This window comes from Impatiens glandulifera, chromosome 2, assembly GCF_907164915.1.
Source record: "Impatiens glandulifera chromosome 2, dImpGla2.1, whole genome shotgun sequence".
In the NCBI taxonomy this organism is placed as follows: Eukaryota; Viridiplantae; Streptophyta; class Magnoliopsida; order Ericales; family Balsaminaceae; genus Impatiens; species Impatiens glandulifera.
The window spans coordinates 27,558,669-27,572,406 of record NC_061863.1 but is presented as its reverse complement, the minus strand read 5'-3'; positions in this window follow the sequence as shown (position 1 = coordinate 27,572,406).

Sequence of the window (13,738 nt, the reverse complement as noted above, 5' to 3'; positions counted from 1 at the left end):
AGATGTCTTTGTGTGGTCCTATCAAATTATGCCAGTAATTAATCTCGAGATTATCCAATATTTTATCTTACTCTATCCCGATGTTAAATTAGTCAAGCAAAAACTTCAACGCATGCGAGCGAATATTGTGGATAAAATGAAAAAGGAAGTGTAAAAATAATTGGATGTGATATTCCTCAAGGTTGTCGAGTATCCCGATGGGGTTGCTAACATTATTCCGGTGTCCAAGAAGGATAGGAAAATCGGAGTATGTGTCGAATATCGATATCATAATTGAGCATGTTCAAAATCGATGTTTTAGTTGATCATGTGTCTAGTCATGTGTTATTATCATTCATGGACAAATTCTCTAGTTACGATCAAGTGTTGAGGCCTTAGAGGATAGAAGACTACGTTCATAACCAAGGTTGAAACTTTTTACTTTAGAGTCATTCCCGTTGGTGTTAAGAATGTAAGAGCTGCATATCAATGAGTGGATACCATGATTTTTCATGACATGATCCACAATGAAGTTGATGTAGACGTGGATGACATGATCGTCAAATCCAAAAATCGCTAAGGATAACTCGGCAAACTCGAGGAATTCTTATATCTAATCAAGAAATACAAACTACTGTTGAATTCTAAGAAATGCACATTCGGAGTAACGATGGGGAAGATGTTGGGTTTCTTGATCAATTAGAGAGTATTGAGGTCGACCCTAGAACAATCAGGGCCATCACAACTATGATAGCCCCACGAAGAGAAAAGGAAGTCTGAGGGTTCTTGGGAACGATTTAGTACATTAGTCAATTATTTAGTAAGTTTACAATGCATTGTGATCCTCTATTCAAACTGCCTACAAAGAATCATTTATTTATTTGGAATGACGTATCAACAATCTTTCGAAAACGAGAAGGACTATCTCAAGTCACCACTCATTCTTATTATACTAAAGCTGGCAATTCTATTGATATTGTATCTCATGGTGCATATAACACAATGGTAAGCATTCTTGCCCAAGAAAACAAGGACAAGGTCGAAGTGGCGGTCTATTATGTGAGAAAAATAATGACAGAGTATGAACTCAATTATTCATTGATCGATAAAGTATTATGGACACTTGTATGGATAACAAAAAGACTAAGACATTACATGCAAGTTCACCCAATTAAACTTGTTTCGAGTCTTGATTTGATCCGTTTTCTATTCTAGTGAGCTATCCTCAAGGACGACAACACATACACGACATAAGTCCATATAGGGAAGCGTGGTAGCCGACTTTTTGGTAAATCATCCCATTGACATCGAGAAAAGGGATGGGCTATAAATTTTAGGTGATGAGATTATGATAACCGTGGGCGATTCGTGGAGACTCATGTTCGACAGGGCATCAGGAAAACAAGGCTATGGTATTAGAATCCTTCTCGTTGATCCAATCAAAACATACAACCCATCTTCGGTGAAGCTTAAATATTTTGTCACCAATAATGAATCTAAGTGAGAGGTTGCCTTTTAGGGATGAAAATCACTTACGAGAAAGGAGTTAATAGATTGGAAGTGATGGACAATTCAAATCTAATTATATGACATGAAAACTATAAATGGCAAGTGAAACGAGAGAATTTGAAACTGTACCATGAGTACTTGATCAGATTGATCGGTAAATTCAATTAGGTCTCTTTCACTCATGCCTGTAGGTGCTAGAATTGCTTCATGAATGCTTTGGCTGTACTTGCAGCCATGAACCAAATTCTTGAAGGAGTCAAGATCAAGCCGCCAAGATTCGTCAAGAGTTGAAAAGAGCATACGAGAAGAAACTAATAAGTAAAAATGAATTAGCTACCAAAGCATGGTATGCACCACTCCAAAGGTACATAATATATGGAGAATATCTGCCTAATTTCCAGAAGAAATAAAGACGAGCTTTGCACAAATACTCCAACAATTATAAGTTATTGGCATGTACACTTTATAGACGATCATTCGTTGGTAAGAACATGTATTATGGAGATCGAGATTAGTTAGAGGATTAAGAACAAAGTGCATGATGCACATACGGGGGTAACACATGAACGATTTAGCCTTATCCAAAAAGATCCTATATTTGGGTTGCTATTAGTAGAACCTAGAACTTTATGTGTTTCGTACGTCAAAAGTTGTCATCAATGTCAAATATACGCCAACTTAAAACCTGTCTAAACATTAATATAGTATAATATGACATCGACTTCGTCTTTCTTGACATAGGGTGTAGACTTCATTGACAAGATCTTCCCACATATCTCAAATGGGTACAAATTCATCCTTGTGGCCAAATTTATCTGAAACCACATCATTTGTTGTTATGGAATGACACATTCCATGATTTCAGATAATGAACAACATCTTCAAGGAAGGTTATTAAAGGTGCTCGATGAGTTCAAGATTTAACATTACAGATCGTCTCCCTAAAGGCCACAAATAAATAGAGAAGTCAAAGAGACCAATAAAAATGTGATTGCGGTCATCAAGAAGATGACCCATACTTATAAGTATTGACATGAAAATATTGCATACGCCCTTTGGGACTATCGAACAATAGCCCAAACGTCCACCTACGAGACGTCATTCTCTGTTTCCTATGGAATGGACGTCATCCAACTAGTTGAGATCAAGCACCTAACATTGAAAGTACTTGATAGGATCGGTGACACCAATAGAGACGGGAGTCTAACTATTGATGACAACTTCTGAAAAATGGTTTGATAGAAATCCTGTTAGGGATTAATATCACTTTCTATTCTTCACAAACCCTTACAAACTCTTGAAGCGATTCAAGTGCAGAAATGTTTGCTCAGGTTTGAAGCTAAGAACCGATGAGAAGGGAGAAGACAGAATGTAAATGACACAACAGTTTGTTTATAGATGTTCGGAGCAAACTCTTCTATGTCACCCTTTCTTCCAACCACCGGAAGGATTCGCTATACTTCTTTGAATCAAATATAGTTTACTGACTAGTTAACCGTTGAACAGAACAGACTCTATTCAACTTACAATATGTTTAAGAATTTCACTCAGCTAGACAGGTTTTTATTCTCTCTTGAACTTTACGATGTACATATCAGAAAGTGCAAGAATGAGATTGATAACAGATAAGGCTTATGAAATCAGTACGCTCGTAAAACTTGTTGTTCGCTTAATAACTCTTGTATCTCTAGCACGTCGACCGTTGTCCTTGAATATCTATAAATAGAAGACAAACACCAACGGTCGAATCTTCTAAATGGACACATGGCAAGCGCCCATTGGAAAGCCTCCATAATATAAGAGTACATCAGGCTCTGTGCACAAGGATCGTGGTCGTACGAAACTGGTAGTGCGCCGGATATTAACCTAAAACTGTCCTTTACTGAACAAGTAGTGGAGGAATATTCGCGTACGTGGCATTCATTCATTAGGTACAGATAATTGTCGTACTGGAATGTAAGGATGAGTGGAGTAGGAATAGCATACAGCTAGTTGATCGTGGGTAGACGAATGCTAACTTCAAGCAACTGCTGAAGCGAGGTATTAGACGTGCTCCATTAGACTGCCAAGTCTAAGGAAGTTAGACGCCCTACGTCTAATAACTAGATCCATTAGACCACCAAGTCTAATGGAGTTAGACTGCACGTCTAACTACGTATCCGTTAGACTGCACATCTAACTACGTATCCGTTAGACTGCACGTCTACCTACGTATCTGTTAGATTGCACGTCTAACTACGTATCCGTTAGACTGCACGTCTAACTATGTATCTGTTAGACTGCACGTCTAACTATGTATCCGTTAGACTGCACGTCTAACTACGTATCCGTTAGACTGCACGTCTAACAACATATCTGTTAGACTACACGTCTAACTACGTATCCGTTAGACTACACGTCTAACTAAATATCCGTTAGACTACACGTCTAACTACGTATCCGTTAGACTGCATGTCTAACTACGTATTCGTTAGACTGCACGTCTAACTACGTATCTGTTAGACTGCACGTCTAACTACGTATCTGTTAGATTGCACGTCTAACTACGTATCCATTAGACTGTACGTCTAAATACGTATCCGTTAGACTGCATATCTAACTACGTATCTGTTAGACTGTACGTCCAACTACGTATCTGTTAGACTGCACGTTTAACTACGTATCAGTTAGACTGCACGTCTAACTAGCAACACGTCTAATTAGTCTGTTTCAAACTAAGTCTAACTTAGCATATTTGATGCACATGCACATGCACAAAAACAATTAGACGGCTTAGCTTCATTCTTATTCAAAGTTTAACTAATACATAATAAAATAACGTTGATCAAAATAATTTGACATAACAGTACTCTTAGAAAGCCAAATTGTCGAAGAAGATTGGGTCAATGACTAATATGATCAACTAACCTTAATAAAGGATAGACGTTTGAATGCTTTGTGCAAAACTTAAACTTATAAAAGAGGATGACCAACACCTCCAACAACAACAAGAAGGTTTTGAAAAATAGTCAAGAACTGTTAAACCCAAGGGGGGGTGTAGTTTACTTATCCATGATGACAGGGAATAATTTTCTACACCCACTAAATGCACTACAAATTACTTTTTTTAAGTACGGAAGAGAGGGGTATGATGTGGATATTTTGGAAACAAAGAATGGTACACGCACTACATTTATTTTCCAAAACCACGAGGGTTATCCCGAAATGTCTTAAATGATTTCCAAAAAAAATAAAAATAATAAACTAAATCTCACACTAGAGGCATCTCAAATAATTAAAAAAATCATCAAAAAAAAATCTAGTTCATATTAGGGACATTTCAAAGAAAACAAAAAAAAAACATAACAAAAAATAAGAAGAATAAAACCTAGTCCACACCATAGGCATTTCCAAAATAAAATCAAATTGTTTTCACCTTGAACTACGTTTTGACCCCATTCCTCTCTCGAGACGATACGTATGTAATATTTTCTCAAGGCCTAGTTGTAATTATTTGTTTTTCAAAAAAGTGAGAAATTTCTCTATGTCCCTCTCTCTCAAAAAGAAAAAGAAAAAATGAATATTAGAAAACAAGTATGAGTTGAGATAAGTGTTTTCCATCAACGATCATTTCAAAAATAACATGATAACTTCCTCAACGTTTAGAGCAAGGATATCTAATTGTGCCTTTCTTCGCGTGCTCACGATTGAAAAAAGAGAGAAAGCTCGTGGAAAATATCAAAGTTTAAACTTAAACCACGTGAATAAGGAAAATTGTCTAGCTTCCTTAAAATATTTCAAAGAATGGGAGATGACTCGAAACTCGAGGCTTGAGAAAAATAAATGAGTCAAAATAGTCATCAACATTGAGACATTTAAATTACCACTATATGTTCACCTAGACTCTTGTCCTTATTGTCCAAATGTAAGAACACGAGTGTAATTACTCACCCATACTCATTTTTACTATTAAAAGAAAGAGCATAGATGTATCGATTTTATCAGATATATACCGGGTTGTTACAAAAAAAAATAGTAAAAGCAACATTTTATCACTCAATATTCATTAAGACTCACATCTGGATTGCCTAAAAGCAACATGAATGTATTGATTTTATCACATAGTATCATGAGAATAATAAAGGCTCTCTCAAGCCAAGGACGACAAAGAATATCCCTAATTAAAAAATAAATAAAGGAAGAGGAATAAAATTCTAAAGCATGTGGTGTAAAGTAAAAAATTGATTTAGACACTATGAATGATGCTTGGATAGACAAATTCCTTTTGAAGAAAAAAATCTTTTATAACTATCGCGAGAACATGGGTTTGAGTGTATTATTGATAACCTTTGAGTCGAAAGGCAAATATAAAAAACATTGGTCTCCTTTTGAAACGGTCAAAAAAACGATGCCCAAAACAAACTTCCGAACATATTTTGATTAAAGACTCCTTTAAAAATAAGGGAGGGATCAAGGCCCATCTTACTTCGCAATAAAAAAAAAGAGAAAACACCAAGTCATGTACTAGGGGTATTTTCCAAAAATATTTAGTGTCAAAGTATTCATAAAAAATAAGAAACCCCAAGTCATGTAGTAGGGGGATTTTCTTAAAATGAAGTGTAGAAATCTTAAAAAAAGAAACCCAAAATCATGTTGAGCGCATTTTCTCCAAAAAAACACGAAAATAAAAAATTGTCATAACTCAAAATTTAAAAACAAAATTTGTAAAGAAGTTTAAAACAGTTTCTTTAGAATTATACCCTCGAAGTCAACTATTTATATGTCCTTTGTGAGATTTAAACACCAATAAATATCAAAGTTGTCTTTGCACATAAGGGCCCTACCAAGGCATGAAACGATTGCAGAGATTAAGTAGTAAATCGTTCATAGTAAAAATGACACAACCAAAACCAACTTTAAGTAGTAAATCGTTCATAGTGCAAATGACACAACCAAAATCAACTTTGTGTAATTAGACGTCTGACTCTCCAAACTACGCAATTACAAGATCGGTATGTATTATAGATGTCATTAATCTACCAAGCTGATGTAAAACCTCTAGCTATCTCATGAAGTATTTTATGTCATAGGCTAATTAGGCACATATACTCAGACTATTTACGTATGTACACTCGAGACTAGGATCGTGATGTTAAGATGATGTAGTCTTTCACTCGAGGAAGGACAACCACTCCTTGGTTATCTAATGTAGCTAGTCCTCGGACTATAATAGCGTGAGATTAATGTATAGTTTTCATTGATCTAAAAGACGATGAAAACCCCTTGGTTATTTCACATACCTAGTCTTTAGACTATTGTAGCGTAAAATTAATATATGTGTAAGTCATTCACCCGCATAGGGATGCAAACCCTTCGATTATATCATTTATCTAGTATTCAGACTATAGTAGTATGAGATTTATATACCACATTCATCAATCTATAAGATAGTAAAAACCTCTTAGTTATCTCACGTAACTAGTATTCAGGCTATAGTAGTATGAGATTAATACATCATTTTCATCAACTCGAAGAATGACACGAATCTCGTGCAATGTTTTGTAGTGTCTCAATATCCATGCCCAGATTAGACACCCACATCACTAGTCACACATTTAACAGAGTTAAAACTCAATCTTATCATATTTTACGGATGAACAAAACGAGCATCCATCAAGATCTGAATCCTCCGACAAGGCGGCCAACATGCACTAAAGTTAGGTTATCGACGATCATTTGATCGCTAGATTTTATCCCTCCATTATTTCAATTCCTTTCCAAATAAATTAAAAAAAAAAGTTTGAGAAAAATTGTAAATAAGGTTGTTTACCAATGTGGTGTATATTTTGTTAGACTTACACATTCATTTTCCAAAACTCAATTGTCATTTTCAAAATTCATCTAAGATGGGCATGCCTTAGACACCCACATTTTACGCCCTAAAATTTATAATTATATATATCCTAAAGCAATTAATTATTCTAGAAAATATTCCCATACGGGCTCATTGAATGGGATTGTTGGGTATTGGATGACCCAACATTGTGGTCCAATCTCTAGTAACCCACTTATTGGACTTAACCTAATAATATAAATAGATACTACTCTCTTGGTGGGAGGCAGAGGTCAAATTCCTTTGTGGTGTTTGGATGCTAGAGAGAGGGTTGCCTCCTTTGTGTGAGATAATAGTGCAACAGAATCGATAAACAAGAGGACTGAGCCAAACTCCAATCGCATTCACACCCAACAATGGTATCATAGCTAGGGTTTAGGGTTTGTAATTGAAGTTTGAGATTGGGTTGGAGGATATAAGTTATCTTCACCAATAAGCATAGATTTGTCCTTTGTTTCTTCTTTAATCATCTTTCTTTTATTCTCTGCTTCTGCTGCTACTAGAGGAAGAAGAAAGTCGTTGCCTCTGGAGAAGAAGTTGTTGTTGTCATGTTCAACCGTTGTCGGTGTAGCGTTTGTCTCGACCGTTGAGAATCAAAGTCATCGTCGTGTCGTTGTCGTGCCGTTGTCGTGCCGCTGTCGTGCCGCTGTTGAGAAGACGAAGCAGCAAATCCCCGAGCAGGGTGGGTAAGTCGAAACTTTCTTTGAGTTTCGCAAGGTATCATAGCTTGAACCCTCTTATTAATTTTTGCCAATTGATTGTTGATTACTTTTAATTTGTTTGATAGCATGTCTGGTGTTAATCAATATGGTATGGTTTCGTTTGACAGAAAAACTAATTTGTTTAATAATCTATGTGATTATGCTAGCTTGAACTTTATGTTATCTGATTCTTTGTACAAATCTGATTGGCTAGTTGACTCTAGTTGTACTTTCCATGTGACTCCATTTAGAGATCTGTTTTTGAAATAAAAAGAGATTGAACATGGCTTTGTGTCTATGGAAAATTCGAAAAATTGCAATGTGTTAGGAATATGTGATGTATGCCTAAGGTTTTCTTGTGGTTTTGTGTTTACTTTGAAGAATGTGAGGCATGTTCCTAATTTGCGTTATAATTTGTTGTCTTGTGCATCTCTTGAGAATGATGGTTTGGAGGGAAAGTGGGGAAAGGGTGTTATGAAAATTTTACGTGGGTCTCTTGTTATCTTTATTGCTAAAAAGATGATCAATTTGTATGTGTGTCATACTGAGACTGTTTGTAACTTTGTGAACTTTGTGATTGGTGATAAATTTATTCTTTGTCATAACAGATTAGGTCACATGAGTAACAAAGATTTAGAAATTTTGCATAAAGGTGGTCACTTTGGTAGTGATAAATTGTCCCCCATCCCCTTCTGTGAATCATGTGTGCTAGGAAAACAACATAAGGTGAGTTTTCTCCTATCCTCTTACCCAAATATGTCTAAGTGTACTGATATCCTTGAATATTTGCATTTTGATGTGTGGGGTCCTTCTAGTGTTGTTACACATGGAGGGAACTAATATTTTCTGTCCATCATTAATGATTACTCTAAGAAAGTTTGGGTGTTACTTTTGAAACATAAGTTTAATGTTTTTGAAAAGTTTAAGGAGTGGAAGATTTTGATTGAGAATCAAATAGGTAAGAGAATCAAAACTCTTAGGATAGATAATGGTCTTGAATTCTGTAATAAATATATGAATGATTTATGTGTTACATGGGGTATTAAAAGACATAGGTTTGTGCCGTACACACCGCAACAGAATGGTGTTGCAAGTCCCCTAGTGTTCCCTTAAGAGAGAAATATCATAAATCTTTGTTTTCAAGTAAACCTCTTGATTTGAGCAACTTGAAAGTTTTTGGTTGTATTGGCTACGTGCATCAGAAGGTTGACAAGTTGGAGCATAGGTCCAAGAAATGTGTGTTCATAGGCTACCCTGAAGGGGTAAAAGGTTATAGACTTTGGGATAGGAGTGAACATGGGCTTAGGATTGTGATAAGTAGAGATGTTGTCTTTAATGAGAATGATTTTCCTTGCTTGCCTATGTCCTCCACTCCTGTTAATGATGCTCCTAATAAGGTGGAGCATGTGCCTGTAGTTTTTGATCAACCTACTGAACATGATGTGAATGTTCTCAATGAGGTGGAACATGATAATGTGCATGATATTGATGATTTGCATGATTCAAATGTGTTGTCTAATTCACATGATTTGTTTGATGATTTGCATGACTATCAACTTGCTAGGGATAGAAGTAGAAGAAATGTTAGAATGCCTGCTAGATTTTTAAGGATGATAATTTGAATGATTGCAATATGTCTAAATTTCCTTTTAACATGTTTGAATCCCTAGACTGTAATGAGCCTAACTCTTACAAAGAATCTTTGAGGTCTAATTTTTCTACTGAATGGATTGTTGTTGTGAATAATGAGATTAATTCCTTAAGAATCAATGATACTTGGAAACTTGTTCCTAAACCTCATAATTGCTCCTTAGTGGATTGCAAGTGGTTGTATAAGGTGAAGAAAGAGTCTGAAAAAGTTAGATTCAAGGCCAGGTTAGTAGCCAAGGGATTTACTCAAAATGAGGGAATAGATTATGCTAAAATTTTCGCTCATGTTGTCAAATTCACTCTTGTTAGAATTATGATTGCTTTAGTTGCTCACTTTGATTGGGAACTGAAGCAAATGGATGTTACTACTATTTTCTTACATGGTGAACTTGATAAGAATATTTATATGCATCAACCTGAAGGGTTTGTTGACCCCCAGTTGTCTGATCATGTTTGTTTGTTAAAAAAAGCCTTGTATGGTTTAAAACAATCTCCTAGGCAATGGAATATTAAGTTCGATAAGTGCATGCAATCTTTGATGTTTAAAAGAAGTTCTTCTGATCATTTCCTTTACTTCAAGAATATAGACTTTGTGCCTGTATTTCTTTTATTCTATGTGGATGACATGTTGATTGTTATCCCATGTTTGAAGTCTGTTATGCATGTGTAAAAATAGCTTTATGCAAAATTTTGACATGAAAGACTTAGGTGATGCTAAGAAGATTTTGGACATGAATATCATTAGAGATAAAACAAATATTTTTCTTGTGTTGAATCAAAGTGCATATGTTGCTAAAACTTTGAGTAAATTTTCTATGTTTGATGCTAAATCTATGAATATGCCTTTTGCTTCCCACTTTGTGTTAAGTAAGGATCGGTCTCCTAAGACTGAAACTAAAATAACTTAAATGAAGAATGTGCCTTATTCCAATGCTATAGGATCTGTTATGTATCTGATGATTAGTACTAGGCCTGATATTGCATATACAGTTAGTTGCTTGAGTAGATTTATGTCTAACCTTGGTATGCCTCATTGGAATGCTTTGAAATGGCTTTTGAGATATCTAAAAACCACTATTGATATTGGCTTGACTTTCTCTAAGTTTTCTGTATGTACAAAGTTGGTTGGTTATGTAGATTCCAATTATGCTAATGATAGGGATAATAGAAAGTCTACTATTTCCTATGTGTTTACTTTGTGTGGCTCTTGCATAAGTTGGAAGTCTTAACATCAACCCATTGTTGCTTTATCTACTACAGAATTTGAGTATGTAGCTGCCACTGAAGCTTTTAAGGAAGCAATTTGGCTTAGGGATATTTTGTCTGAAATTGGTTTTCTTGACAAAAATGTGATTGTGTTTTCTGATAGTCAATCTGCTATTCAACTATGTAAAAATCCTGTTTTTCATGATAGAACTAAACATATTGATGTTAGGTTTCATTACATTCGGGATATTGTTGAAAAGGGCATTGTTAAGTTAGAGAAAATTCCTTCAGAATTTAATCCTGCTGATATTGGTACTAAGTGTCTACCTGCTGAAAAATTTATTTCGTGTCAACGGATTTTAAACTTTGACTTAGGGAAAACTCTTTAAGATTCGTCCTTTGTGGACATGGCATGCTTTGTGATTTTTCTTCCAATCTTTATGATTTTCCCATGCTTTGTGCTCTTGCATTTGATCTTTGTGATTTTCGCATGCATTATGCTCTTGCATTTGATCTTTGTGATTTTTGCATGTTTTGTGCTCTTGCATTAGATCTTTGTGATTTTCCCATACTTTGTGCTTTTGTGTCTAATCTTTGTGATTTTCGCATGTTTTGTGTCTTTGCCCCTGGTCTTTGTGACACGAGTTTACCTTGGGTATTCTCTTTGTTGCCTCGGTGGTAATACATTGACGATGATGTGTCTTGTGATTCCGTGATTGTGTTTTGCATTATTTTGGGCCAAAGGTGGAGATTGTTGGGTATTGGTTGGCCCAACATTGTGGCTCAATATCTAGTAACCCGTTTATTGGACTTGACCTAATAATATAAATAGATACTACTCTCTTGGTGGGAGACAGATGTCAAATTCCTTTGTGGTGTTTGGATACTAGAGAGAGGGTTGCCTCCTTTGTGTGAGATAGTGGTGCAATAGAATCGATAAACAAGAGGACTGAGCCAAACTCCAATCGCCTTCACACCCAATAGGGATTAAAATAAATAATTAATTTGGAGACGATGTCGCATCTATCAAACTCCGAACTAATTAAATTTTGGATTAATTTAAATCAAATAAAAATTTTACAAATATTTCGAACAAATTAAATAGGTTAAAAATATAATTTTATCTATTAATTAATTTGGTTTGTTTGTCTCTTGTTGTGCTTGAAACAAAATATACACACATGTCAAGAGTTAGGCACAATTGAGAATCTAGACCCCTAAAGTGAATTTAGATCGTGGTTGCACCCATGTGCATCAATAAAGCACCCATGACATGGATCAAGGTTGAAGCCCAAGTAAATGAGAAAGGTTCATAGTCTCTAGACACAGACAACGAACGCCCAAAGCCCGAGAGCGACCCGCATCCAAAGGGAATGCTCGGGCTCAATCCACATTATCGGTCTTCTTCCCTAGGACGACAACAACAACAATATGAAATTTATCCATTTTTGGAAAAATTGATCTCAACCATCTATGTACCATTTTAAAAGAATATAAAAGATAAATGATTAAAAAATGATAAAAATCATTTCCCCTAAGTCCTTAGACGAATTCAGGGATGGGATGGGATAAAGCCAATTTTGCCGATGAACGTTATGCCAAATTACAAAAATATTAGGGAATTTAGGACGTTGGTTGTTTGGATCGAGACTAGGATAACTTTAAAACCTCAAGGAGGTCATTTGGAGTAGGGATCGAAAGCTAGAGAGAAGGAGGAGCCCGAAAATTGAAAATCATCATTATTGTTCATCGAAGCTTTTCAGATTTATTTGTTTTTGGAGATAGAAGTCTCCATTCACGATAAGGTCAATTAGAGATTGTTTCTATATTATTTGTAAATTGTATACGCTCCTAACTTTTTTTCATTAATCATGTAAAGTCACAAATTTCAAAAAAATCGATTATAAGAAAAATGGCATATTTGATTTTCTACATTTTAGTGTTCGATTTAATGATGTGTATTAGTTCTGAATGTGATGTATTATGAATCTAGATTAGTTGGGATTTATTTTTTTAAGTACCATTTCCGAGTCTCGCTTATCGCTTACAAGTACTTGCATTTTGTTTTTATATCTTAAACTTAAAACTAATGCCAATAATGTAAACGCATACTTTTAGGAATAAATTTATACCAAACTAGACACATGTTTAGGCTTGTATTCACCATTAGATTCATGTTTTAGGATTTATAAATAAATAAGGTGTCAAAAAATATTCTTTTAAATTTCTAAGAGTTTAAAGTAGAGACCGTTATTTGACGAGGATGTGAGACAAAGTCTCAAGACCCTTTCTCACGTGTAACCAAGCACCAAACCAACAATAAAATCTCTAAAATGTGTTTGAACACACAAAATATTTTTCTTTCCTAATTTCTCGAGTAATAAAATAGGTGACGACTCTAAAAAATTAAAGTTAGTCTAAATCGACAATTTACTCTAGTCATGATTACCATTTTAGTTCCTCATCTCACTCGAGATTCGAGAGAAATGTAAGTTATGCGGTGATGACTATTGAGTCGAAAACCCCATTCTTCGGAAGAGTCTATTTTGGGGTTATAGTGGTATATCCACCTTTTATATTTCTAAGTCCTACTACAGGTAAAACTTTCACTATCGTGTTGAGATGACTTCTTCAACTCCATTGGCAAACGACGACGCATTTATTTTGTTCCATTTTAAGACAATGATGTTTAGACAAATATGATGACGAGTTACTCATTTGTTTCATTTATACTTACATATTAAATGTTTGTATTGGACTCCACAAATCATCTCTAAACAATAAACAATATTGATGTTGAAGGAGAGAAAGATATTCAATA